The following is an 11,855-nucleotide window of genomic DNA, read 5'->3' as shown; positions in this document are numbered from 1 at the left end:
TAACACTGCTCCCCAGTATAACACTGCTCTCCAGTATAACACTGCTCTCCAGAATAACACAGCTCACCAGTATAAAACTGCTCCCCAGTATAATAACACAGCTCTCCAGTATAACACTGCTCACCAGTATAACACTGCTCACCAGTATAACACTGCTCCCCAGTATAATAACACTGCTCACCAGTATAACACTGCTCACCAGTATAATAACTGCTCACCAGTATAACACTGCTCACCAGTATAACACTGCCCACCAGTATAATAACACTGCTCACCAGTATAACACTGCTCACCGGTAAATAACACTGCTCACCCGTATAATAACACTGCTCCCCAGTATAACACTGCTCACCAGTATAATACTGCTCACCAGTATAATAACACTGCTCACCTGTATAACACTGCTCACCAGTATAATAACACTGCTCCCTAGTATAACACTACTCACGAGTATAACACTGCTCACCAGTATAATAACACTGATCCCCAGTATAACACTGCTCTCCAGTATAACACTGCTCACCAGTATAACACTGCTCACCAGTATAATAACACTGCTCCCCAGTATAACACTGCTCCCCAGTATAACACTGCTCACGAGTATAACACTGCTCACCAGTATAATAACACTGCTCACCAGTATAACACTGCTCACCAGTATAATAACGCTGCTCACCAGTATAACACTGCTCACCAGTATAACACTGCTCACCAGTATAATAACAGCTCCCCAGTATAACACTGCTCACCAGTATAACACTGCTCTCCGGTATAATATCTACTCCCCAGTATACCACTGCTCACCAGTATAACACTGCTCCCCAGTATAATACCACTGCTCCCCAATATAACAACACTGCTCCCCAGTTTAACACTGCCCACCAGTATAATAACACTGCTCACCAGTATAATAACACTGCTCACCAGTATAATAACACTGCTCCCAAGTATAACACTGCCCACCGGTATAATAACACTGCTCACCAGTATAATAACACTGCTCCCCAGTATAATACTGATCACCAGTATAATAACACTGCTCCCCAGTATAACACTGCTCCCCAGTATAACACTGCTTCCCGTTATAACACTGCTCACCAGTATAACACTGCTCGCCGGTATAACACTGCTCCCCGGTATAACACTGCTCACCAGTAAAACACTGCTCCCTGGTATAACAAGGCTCCCCGGTATAACACTGCTCCCCAGTATAACACTGCTCATCAGTATAACACTGCTCACCGGTATAACACTGCTCACCAGTATAATAACTGCTCACCAGTAAAGCACTGCTCCCCAGTATAACACTGCTCCCCGGTATAATAACACTGCTCACCAGTGTAACACTGCTCCCCGGTATAATAACAATGCTCACCAGTATAACACTGCTCCCCAGTATAACCCGGCTCCCCAGTATAACACTGCTCCCCAGTATAACACTGCGCACCAGTATAATAACACTGCTCCCCAGTATAACACTGCTCCCCGGTATAACACTGCTCACCAGTATAACACTGCTCCCCGGTATAACACGGCTCCCCGGTATAACACTGCTCACCAGTATAACACTGCTCCCCAGTATAATAACACTGCTCCCCAGTATAACACTGCCCACCAGTATAAAAACACTGCTCACCAGTATAACACTGCTCACCAGTATAATAACACTGCTCACCAGTATAACACTGCTCCCCGGTATAATAACACTGCTCACCAGTATAACACTGCTCCCCGGTATAACAACACTGCTCACCAGTATAACACTGCTCCCCCGTATAATAACACTGCTCCCCAGTGTAATAACACTGCTCCCCGGTATAATAACACTGCTCACCAGTATAACACTGCTCCCCAGTATAATAACACTGCTCCCCAGTGTAATAACACTGCTCCCCAGTATAACACTGCCCACCAGTATAAAAACACTGCTCACCAGTATAACACTGCTCCCCAGTATAACACTGCTCACCAGTATAACACTGCTCACCAGTATAATAACACTGCTCCCCGGTATAACACTGCTCCCAAGTATAACACTGCTCACCAGTATAACACTGCTCACCAGTATAACACTGCCCACCAGTATAATAACACTGCTCCCCAGCATAACACTGCTCACCAGTATAATAACACTGCTCACCAGTATAATAACACTGCTCCCCAGTATAACACTGCCCACCGGTATAATAACACTGCTCAACAGTATAATAACACTGCTCCCCAGTATAACACTGCCCACCAGTATAATAACACTGCTCCCCAGTATAACACTGCTCCCCAGTATAACAGTGCTCCCCGTTATAACACTGCTCACCAGTATAACACTGCTCCCCGGTATAACACTGCTCCCCGGTATAACACTGCTCACCAGTATAACACTGCTCCCCGGTATAACACGGCTCCCCGGTATAACACTGCTCACCAGTATAACACTGCTCACCAGTATAATAACACTGCTCACCAGTATAACACTGCTCCCCAGTATAACACTGCTCCCCGGTATAATAACACTGCTTACGAGTATAACACTGCTCCCCAGTATAATAACACTGCTCCCCAGTATAACAACACTGCTCCCCATTATAACACTGCCTACCAGTATAATAATACTGCTCACCAGTATAATAACACTGCTCCCCAGTATAACACTGCCCACCGGTATAATAACACTGCTCACCAGTATAATAACACTGCTCACCAGTATAACACTGCTCCCCAGTATAACACTGCTCCCCGGTATAATAACACTGCTCACCAGTATAACACTGCTCCCCAGTATAACACTGCTCCCCGGTATAATAACACTGCTCACCAGTATAACACTGCTCCCCAGTATAATAACACTGCTCCCCAGTATAACACTGCCCACCAGTATAATAACACTGCTCATCAGTATAATAACACTGCTCCCCAGTATAATAACACTGCTCACCAGTATAACACTGCTCCCCAGTATAACACTGCTCACCAGTATAATAACACTGCTCCCCAGTATAACACTGCTCACCAGTATAATAACACTGCTCCCCAGTAGAACACTGCTCCCCAGTATAACACTGCTCCCCAGTATAATAACACTGCTCCCCGGTATAACACTGCTCACCAGTATAATAACACTGCTCACCAGTATAACACTGCTCACCAGTATAATAACGCTGCTCACCAGTATAACACTGCTCACCAGTATAACACTGCTCACCAGTATAATAACAGCTCCCCAGTATAACACTGCTCACCAGTATAACACTGCTCTCCGGTATAATATCTACTCCCCAGTATACCACTGCTCACCAGTATAACACTGCTCCCCAGTATAATACCACTGCTCCCCAATATAACAACACTGCTCCCCAGTTTAACACTGCCCACCAGTATAATAACACTGCTCACCAGTATAATAACACTGCCCACCAGTATAATAACACTGCTCCCCAGTATAATAACACTGCTCCCCAGTATAATAACACTGCTCCCAAGTATAACACTGCCCACCGGTATAATAACACTGCTCACCAGTATAATAACACTGCTCCCCAGTATAATACTGATCACCAGTATAATAACACTGCTCCCCAGTATAACACTGCTCCCCAGTATAATACCACTGCTCCCCAGTATAATAACACTGCTCCCCAGTATAACACTGCCCACCAGTATAATAACACTGCTCACCAGTATAATAACACTGCTCCCCAGTATAATAACACTGCTCCCAAGTATAACACTGCCCACCGGTATAATAACACTGCTCACCAGTATAATAACACTGCTCCCCAGTATAATACTGATCACCAGTATAATAACACTGCTCCCCAGTATAACACTGCTCCCCAGTATAACACTGCTTCCCGTTATAACACTGCTCACCAGTATAACACTGCTCGCCGGTATAACACTGCTCCCCGGTATAACACTGCTCACCAGTAAAACACTGCTCCCTGGTATAACAAGGCTCCCCGGTATAACACTGCTCCCCAGTATAACACTGCTCATCAGTATAACACTGCTCACCGGTATAACACTGCTCACCAGTATAATAACTGCTCACCAGTAAAGCACTGCTCCCCAGTATAACACTGCTCCCCGGTATAATAACACTGCTCACCAGTGTAACACTGCTCCCCGGTATAATAACAATGCTCACCAGTATAACACTGCTCCCCAGTATAACCCGGCTCCCCAGTATAACACTGCTCCCCAGTATAACACTGCGCACCAGTATAATAACACTGCTCCCCAGTATAACACTGCTCCCCGGTATAACACTGCTCACCAGTATAACACTGCTCCCCGGTATAACACGGCTCCCCGGTATAACACTGCTCACCAGTATAACACTGCTCCCCAGTATAATAACACTGCTCCCCAGTATAACACTGCCCACCAGTATAAAAACACTGCTCACCAGTATAACACTGCTCACCAGTATAATAACACTGCTCACCAGTATAACACTGCTCCCCGGTATAATAACACTGCTCACCAGTATAACACTGCTCCCCGGTATAACAACACTGCTCACCAGTATAACACTGCTCCCCCGTATAATAACACTGCTCCCCAATGTAATAACACTGCTCCCCGGTATAATAACACTGCTCACCAGTATAACACTGCTCCCCAGTATAATAACACTGCTCCCCAGTGTAATAACACTGCTCCCCAGTATAACACTGCCCACCAGTATAAAAACACTGCTCACCAGTATAACACTGCTCACCAGTATAATAACACTGCTCCCCGGTATAACACTGCTCCCAAGTATAACACTGCTCACCAGTATAACACTGCTCACCAGTATAACACTGCCCACCAGTATAATAACACTGCTCCCCAGCATAACACTGCTCACCAGTATAATAACACTGCTCACCAGTATAATAACACTGCTCCCCAGTATAACACTGCCCACCGGTATAATAACACTGCTCAACAGTATAATAACACTGCTCCCCAGTATAACACTGCCCACCAGTATAATAACACTGCTCCCCAGTATAACACTGCTCCCCAGTATAACAGTGCTCCCCGTTATAACACTGCTCACCAGTATAACACTGCTCCCCGGTATAACACTGCTCCCCGGTATAACACTGCTCACCAGTATAACACTGCTCCCCGGTATAACACGGCTCCCCGGTATAACACTGCTCACCAGTATAACACTGCTCACCAGTATAATAACACTGCTCACCAGTATAACACTGCTCCCCAGTATAACACTGCTCCCCGGTATAATAACACTGCTTACGAGTATAACACTGCTCCCCAGTATAATAACACTGCTCCCCAGTATAACAACACTGCTCCCCATTATAACACTGCCTACCAGTATAATAATACTGCTCACCAGTATAATAACACTGCTCCCCAGTATAACACTGCCCACCGGTATAATAACACTGCTCACCAGTATAATAACACTGCTCCCCAGTATAACAGTGCTCCCCAGTATAACACTGCTCCCCGGTATAATAACACTGCTCACCAGTATAACACTGCTCCCCAGTATAACACTGCTCCCCGGTATAATAACACTGCTCACCAGTATAACACTGCTCCCCAGTATAATAACACTGCTCCCCAGTATAACACTGCCCACCAGTATAATAACACTGCTCATCAGTATAATAACACTGCTCCCCAGTATAATAACACTGCTCACCAGTATAACACTGCTCCCCAGTATAACACTGCTCACCAGTATAATAACACTGCTCCCCAGTAGAACACTGCTCCCCAGTATAACACTGCTCCCCAGTATAATAACACTGCTCCCCGGTATAACACTGCTCACCAGTATAATAACACTGCTCACCAGTATAACACTGCTCACCAGTATAACACTGCTCACCAGTATAATAACACTGCTCACCAGTATAACACTGCTCACCAGTATAACACTGCCCACCAGTATAATAACACTGCTCCCCAGTATAACACTGCCCCCAGTATAATAACACTGCTCACCAGTATAACACAGCCCACCAGTATAACACTGCTCCCCAGTAAAACACTGCCCACCGGTATAATAACACTGCCCACCAGTATAATAACACTGCTCCCCAGTATAACACTGCTCCCCGTTATAACACTGCTCACCAGTATAATAACACTGCTCCCCAGTAAAACATTGCCCCCAGTATGACACTGCTCACCAGTATAACACTGCTCCCCAGTATAACACTGCTCACCAGTATAATAACACTGCTCACCAGTATAACACTGCTCCCCAGTATAACACTGCTCACCAGTATAACACTGCTCCCCAGTATAACACTGCTCACCAGTATAACACTGCTCCCCAGTATAACACTGCTCACCAGTATAATAACTGCTCCCCAGTATAATAACACTGCTCCCCAGTATAACACTGCCCCCAGTATAACACTGCTCACCAGTATAACACTGCTCCCCAGTATAACACTGCTCACCAGTATAACACTGCTCCCCAGTATAACACTGCTCACCGGTATAATTACACTGCTCTCCAGTATAATAACTGCTCCCCAGTATAACACTGCTCACCAGTATAACACTGCTCACCAGTATAATAATACTGCTCACCAGTATAACACTGCTCACCGGTATCACTCTGCTCACCAGTATAATAACACTGCTCATCAGTATAACACTGGTCACCAGTATAATAACACTGCTCACCAGTATAACACTGCTCACCAGTATAACACTGCCCACCAGTATAACACTGCTCCCCAGTGTAACACTGCTCACGAGTGTAACAGTGCTCACCAGTATAATAACACTGCTCACCAGTATAATAACTGCTCCCCAGTAAAACACTGCTCACCAGTATAATAACACTGATCCCCAGTATAACACTGCTCTCCAGTATAACACTGCTCACCAGTATAAAACTGCTCCCCAGTATAACACTGCTCCCCAGTATAACACTGCTCACCAGTATAACACTGCTCCCCAGTATAATAACACGGCTCACCAGTATAACACTGCTCACCAGTATAATAACTGCTCCCCAGTATAACACTGCTCACCAGTATAACACTGCTCAGCAGTATAACACTGCCCACCAGTATAATAACACTGCTAACCAGTATAACACTGCTCACCGGTATAATAACACTGCTCACCAGTATAATAACACTGCTCCCCAGTATAACACTGCTCAAAAGTATAACACTGCTCACCAGTATAATAACACTGCTCACCTGTATAACACTGCTCACCAGTATAATAACTGCTCCCCAGTATAATAACACTGCTCACCAGTATAACACTGCTCACCAGTATAATAACACTGATCCCCAGTATAACACTGCTCTCCAGCATGACACTGCTCACCAGTATAACACTGCTCACCCGTATAATAACACTGCTCCCCAGTATAACACTGCCCACCAGTATAATAACACTGCTCACCAGTATAATAACACTGCTCCCCAGTATAATAACACTGCTCCCCAGTATAACACTGCCCACCGGTAAAATAACACTGCTCACCAGTATAATAACACTGCTCCCCAGTAGAACACTGCTCCCCAGTATAACACTGCTCCCCAGTATAATAACACTGCTCCCCGGTATAACACTGCTCACCAGTATAATAACACTGCTCACCAGTATAACACTGCTCACCAGTATAACACTGCTCACCAGTATAATAACACTGCTCACCAGTATAACACTGCTCACCAGTATAACACTGCCCACCAGTATAATAACACTGCTCCCCAGTATAACACTGCCCCCAGTATAATAACACTGCTCACCAGTATAACACAGCCCACCAGTATAACACTGCTCCCCAGTAAAACACTGCCCACCGGTATAATAACACTGCCCACCAGTATAATAACACTGCTCCCCAGTATAACACTGCTCCCCGTTATAACACTGCTCACCAGTATAATAACACTGCTCCCCAGTAAAACATTGCCCCCAGTATGACACTGCTCACCAGTATAACACTGCTCCCCAGTATAACACTGCTCACCAGTATAATAACACTGCTCACCAGTATAACACTGCTCCCCAGTATAACACTGCTCACCAGTATAACACTGCTCCCCAGTATAACACTGCTCACCAGTATAACACTGCTCCCCAGTATAACACTGCTCACCAGTATAATAACTGCTCCCCAGTATAATAACACTGCTCCCCAGTATAACACTGCCCCCAGTATAACACTGCTCACCAGTATAACACTGCTCCCCAGTATAACACTGCTCACCAGTATAACACTGCTCCCCAGTATAACACTGCTCACCGGTATAATTACACTGCTCTCCAGTATAATAACTGCTCCCCAGTATAACACTGCTCACCAGTATAACACTGCTCACCAGTATAATAATACTGCTCACCAGTATAACACTGCTCACCGGTATCACTCTGCTCACCAGTATAATAACACTGCTCATCAGTATAACACTGGTCACCAGTATAATAACACTGCTCACCAGTATAACACTGCTCACCAGTATAACACTGCCCACCAGTATAACACTGCTCCCCAGTGTAACACTGCTCACGAGTGTAACAGTGCTCACCAGTATAATAACACTGCTCACCAGTATAATAACTGCTCCCCAGTAAAACACTGCTCACCAGTATAATAACACTGATCCCCAGTATAACACTGCTCTCCAGTATAACACTGCTCACCAGTATAAAACTGCTCCCCAGTATAACACTGCTCCCCAGTATAACACTGCTCACCAGTATAACACTGCTCCCCAGTATAATAACACGGCTCACCAGTATAACACTGCTCACCAGTATAATAACTGCTCCCCAGTATAACACTGCTCACCAGTATAACACTGCTCAGCAGTATAACACTGCCCACCAGTATAATAACACTGCTAACCAGTATAACACTGCTCACCGGTATAATAACACTGCTCACCAGTATAATAACACTGCTCCCCAGTATAACACTGCTCAAAAGTATAACACTGCTCACCAGTATAATAACACTGCTCACCTGTATAACACTGCTCACCAGTATAATAACTGCTCCCCAGTATAATAACACTGCTCACCAGTATAACACTGCTCACCAGTATAATAACACTGATCCCCAGTATAACACTGCTCTCCAGCATGACACTGCTCACCAGTATAACACTGCTCACCCGTATAATAACACTGCTCCCCAGTATAACACTGCCCACCAGTATAATAACACTGCTCACCAGTATAATAACACTGCTCCCCAGTATAATAACACTGCTCCCCAGTATAACACTGCCCACCGGTAAAATAACACTGCTCACCAGTATAATAACACTGCTCCCCAGTATAACACTGCTCACCAGTATAATAACGCTGCTCACCAGTATAACACTGCTCACCAGTATAACACTGCTCACCAGTATAATAACAGCTCCCCAGTATACCACTGCTCACCAGTATAACACTGCTCCCCAGTATAATACCACTGCTCCCAAGTATAATAACACTGCTCCCCAGTATAACACTGCCCACCAGTATAATAACACTGCTCACCAGTATAATAACACTGCTCCCCAGTATAATAACACTGCTCCCCAGTATAACACTGCCCACCGGTAAAATAACACTGCTCACCAGTATAATAACACTGCTCCCCAGTATAACACTGCCCACCAGTATAACACTGCTTCCCGTTATAACACTGCTCACCAGTATAACACTGCTCCCCGGTATAACCCTGCTCCCCGGTATAACACTGGTCACCAGTATAACACTGCTCCCTGGTATAACACGGCTCCCCGGTATAACACTGCTCACCAGTATAACACTGCTCACCAGTATAATAACACTGCTCACCTGTATAACACTGCTCCCCAGTATAATACTACTCACGAATATAACACTGCTCACCAGTATAATAACACTGATCCCCAGTATAACACTGCTCTCTAGTATAACACTGCTCACCAGTATAACACTGCTCACCAGTATAATAACACTGCTCCCCAGTATAACACTGCTTCCCAGCATAACATTGCTCACCAGTATAACACTGCTCACCAGTATAATAACACTGCTCACCAGTATAACACTGCCCACCAGTATAATAATGCTGCTCACCAGTATAACAATGCTCACCAGTATAACGCTGCTCACCAGTATAATAACAGCTCCCCAGTATACCACTGCTCACCAGTATAACACTGCTCCCCAGTATAATACCACTGCTCCCAAGTATAATAACACTGCTCCCCAGTATAACACTGCCCACCAGTATAATAACACTGCTCACCAGTATAATAACACTGCTCCCCAGTATAATAACACTGCTCCCCAGTATAACACTGCCCACCGGTAAAATAACACTGCTCACCAGTATAATAACACTGCTCCCCAGTATAACACTGCCCACCAGTATAACACTGCTTCCCGTTATAACACTGCTCACCAGTATAACACTGCTCCCCGGTATAACCCTGCTACCCGGTATAACACTGCTCACCAGTATAACACTGCTCCCTTGTATAACACGGCTCCCCGGTATAACACTGCTCATTCATATAACACTGCTCACCAGTATAATAACACTGCTCACCAGTATAACACTGCTCACCAGTATAACACTGCTCACCAGTATAATAACACTGCTCACCAGTATAACACTACTCGCTAGTATAACACCGCTCCCCAGTATAACAACACTGCTCCCCAGTATAACAACACTGCTCCCCAGTATAACACTGCTCCCCGGTATAATAACACTGCTCACCAGTATAACACTGCTCCCCAGTATAATAACACTGCTCCCCAGTGTAACACTGCCCACCAGTATAATAACACTGCTCACCAGTATAATAACACTGCTCCCCAGTATAACACTGCCCACCGGTATAATAACACTGCTCAACCCTATAATAACACTGCTCACCAGTATAATAACACTGCTCCCCAGTATAACACTGCCCACCAGTATAATAACACTGCTCCCCAGTATAACACTGCTCCCCAGTATAACACTGCTCCCCGTTATAACACTGCTCACCAGTATAATAACACTGCTCCCCAGTATAACACTGCTCCCCGTTATAACACTGCCCACCAGTATAATAACACTGCTCCCCAGTATAACACTGCTCCCCAGTATAACACTGCTCCCCATTATAACACTGCCCACCAGTATAATAACAGTGCTCCCCAGTATAACACTGCTCCCCAGTATAACACTGCTCACCGGTATAACACTGCTCACCAGTATAATAACACTGTTCACCAGTATAATAACACTGCTCCCCAGTATAACACTGCTCTCCGTTATAAGACTGCCCACCAGTATAATAACACTGCTCACCAGTATAATAACACTGCTCACCAGTATAACACTGCTCACCGGTATAATAACACTGCTCAACAGTATAATAACACTGCTCCCCAGTATAACACTGCCCACCAGTATAATAACACTGCTCCCCAGTATAACACTGCTCCCCAGTATAACACTGCTCCCCGTTATAACACTGCTCACCAGTATAATAACACTGCTCACCAGTATAATAACACTGCTCCCCAGTATAACACTGCTCCCCGTTATAACACTGCCCACCAGTATAATAACACTGCTCCCCAGTATAACACTGCTCCCCAGTATAACACTGCTCCCCGTTATAACACTGCCCACCAGTATAATAACAGTGCTCCCCAGTATAACACTGCTCCCCAGTATAACACTGCTCACCGGTATAACACTGCTCACCAGTATAATAACACTGTTCACCAGTATAATAACACTGCTCCCCAGTATAACACTGCTCCCCGGTATAATAACACTGCTCACCAGTATAACACTGCTCCCCGGTATAATAACACTGCTCACCAGTATAACACTGCTCCCCAGTATAATAACACTGCTCCCCAGT

Source organism: Phyllobates terribilis, unplaced genomic scaffold (genome assembly GCF_046119375.1).
Source record: "Phyllobates terribilis strain yellow unplaced genomic scaffold, ASM4611937v1 Scaffold_10__3_contigs__length_209671492, whole genome shotgun sequence".
Lineage (NCBI taxonomy): Eukaryota > Metazoa > Chordata > Amphibia > Anura > Dendrobatidae > Phyllobates > Phyllobates terribilis.
This window is presented reverse-complemented; position numbering follows the sequence as displayed.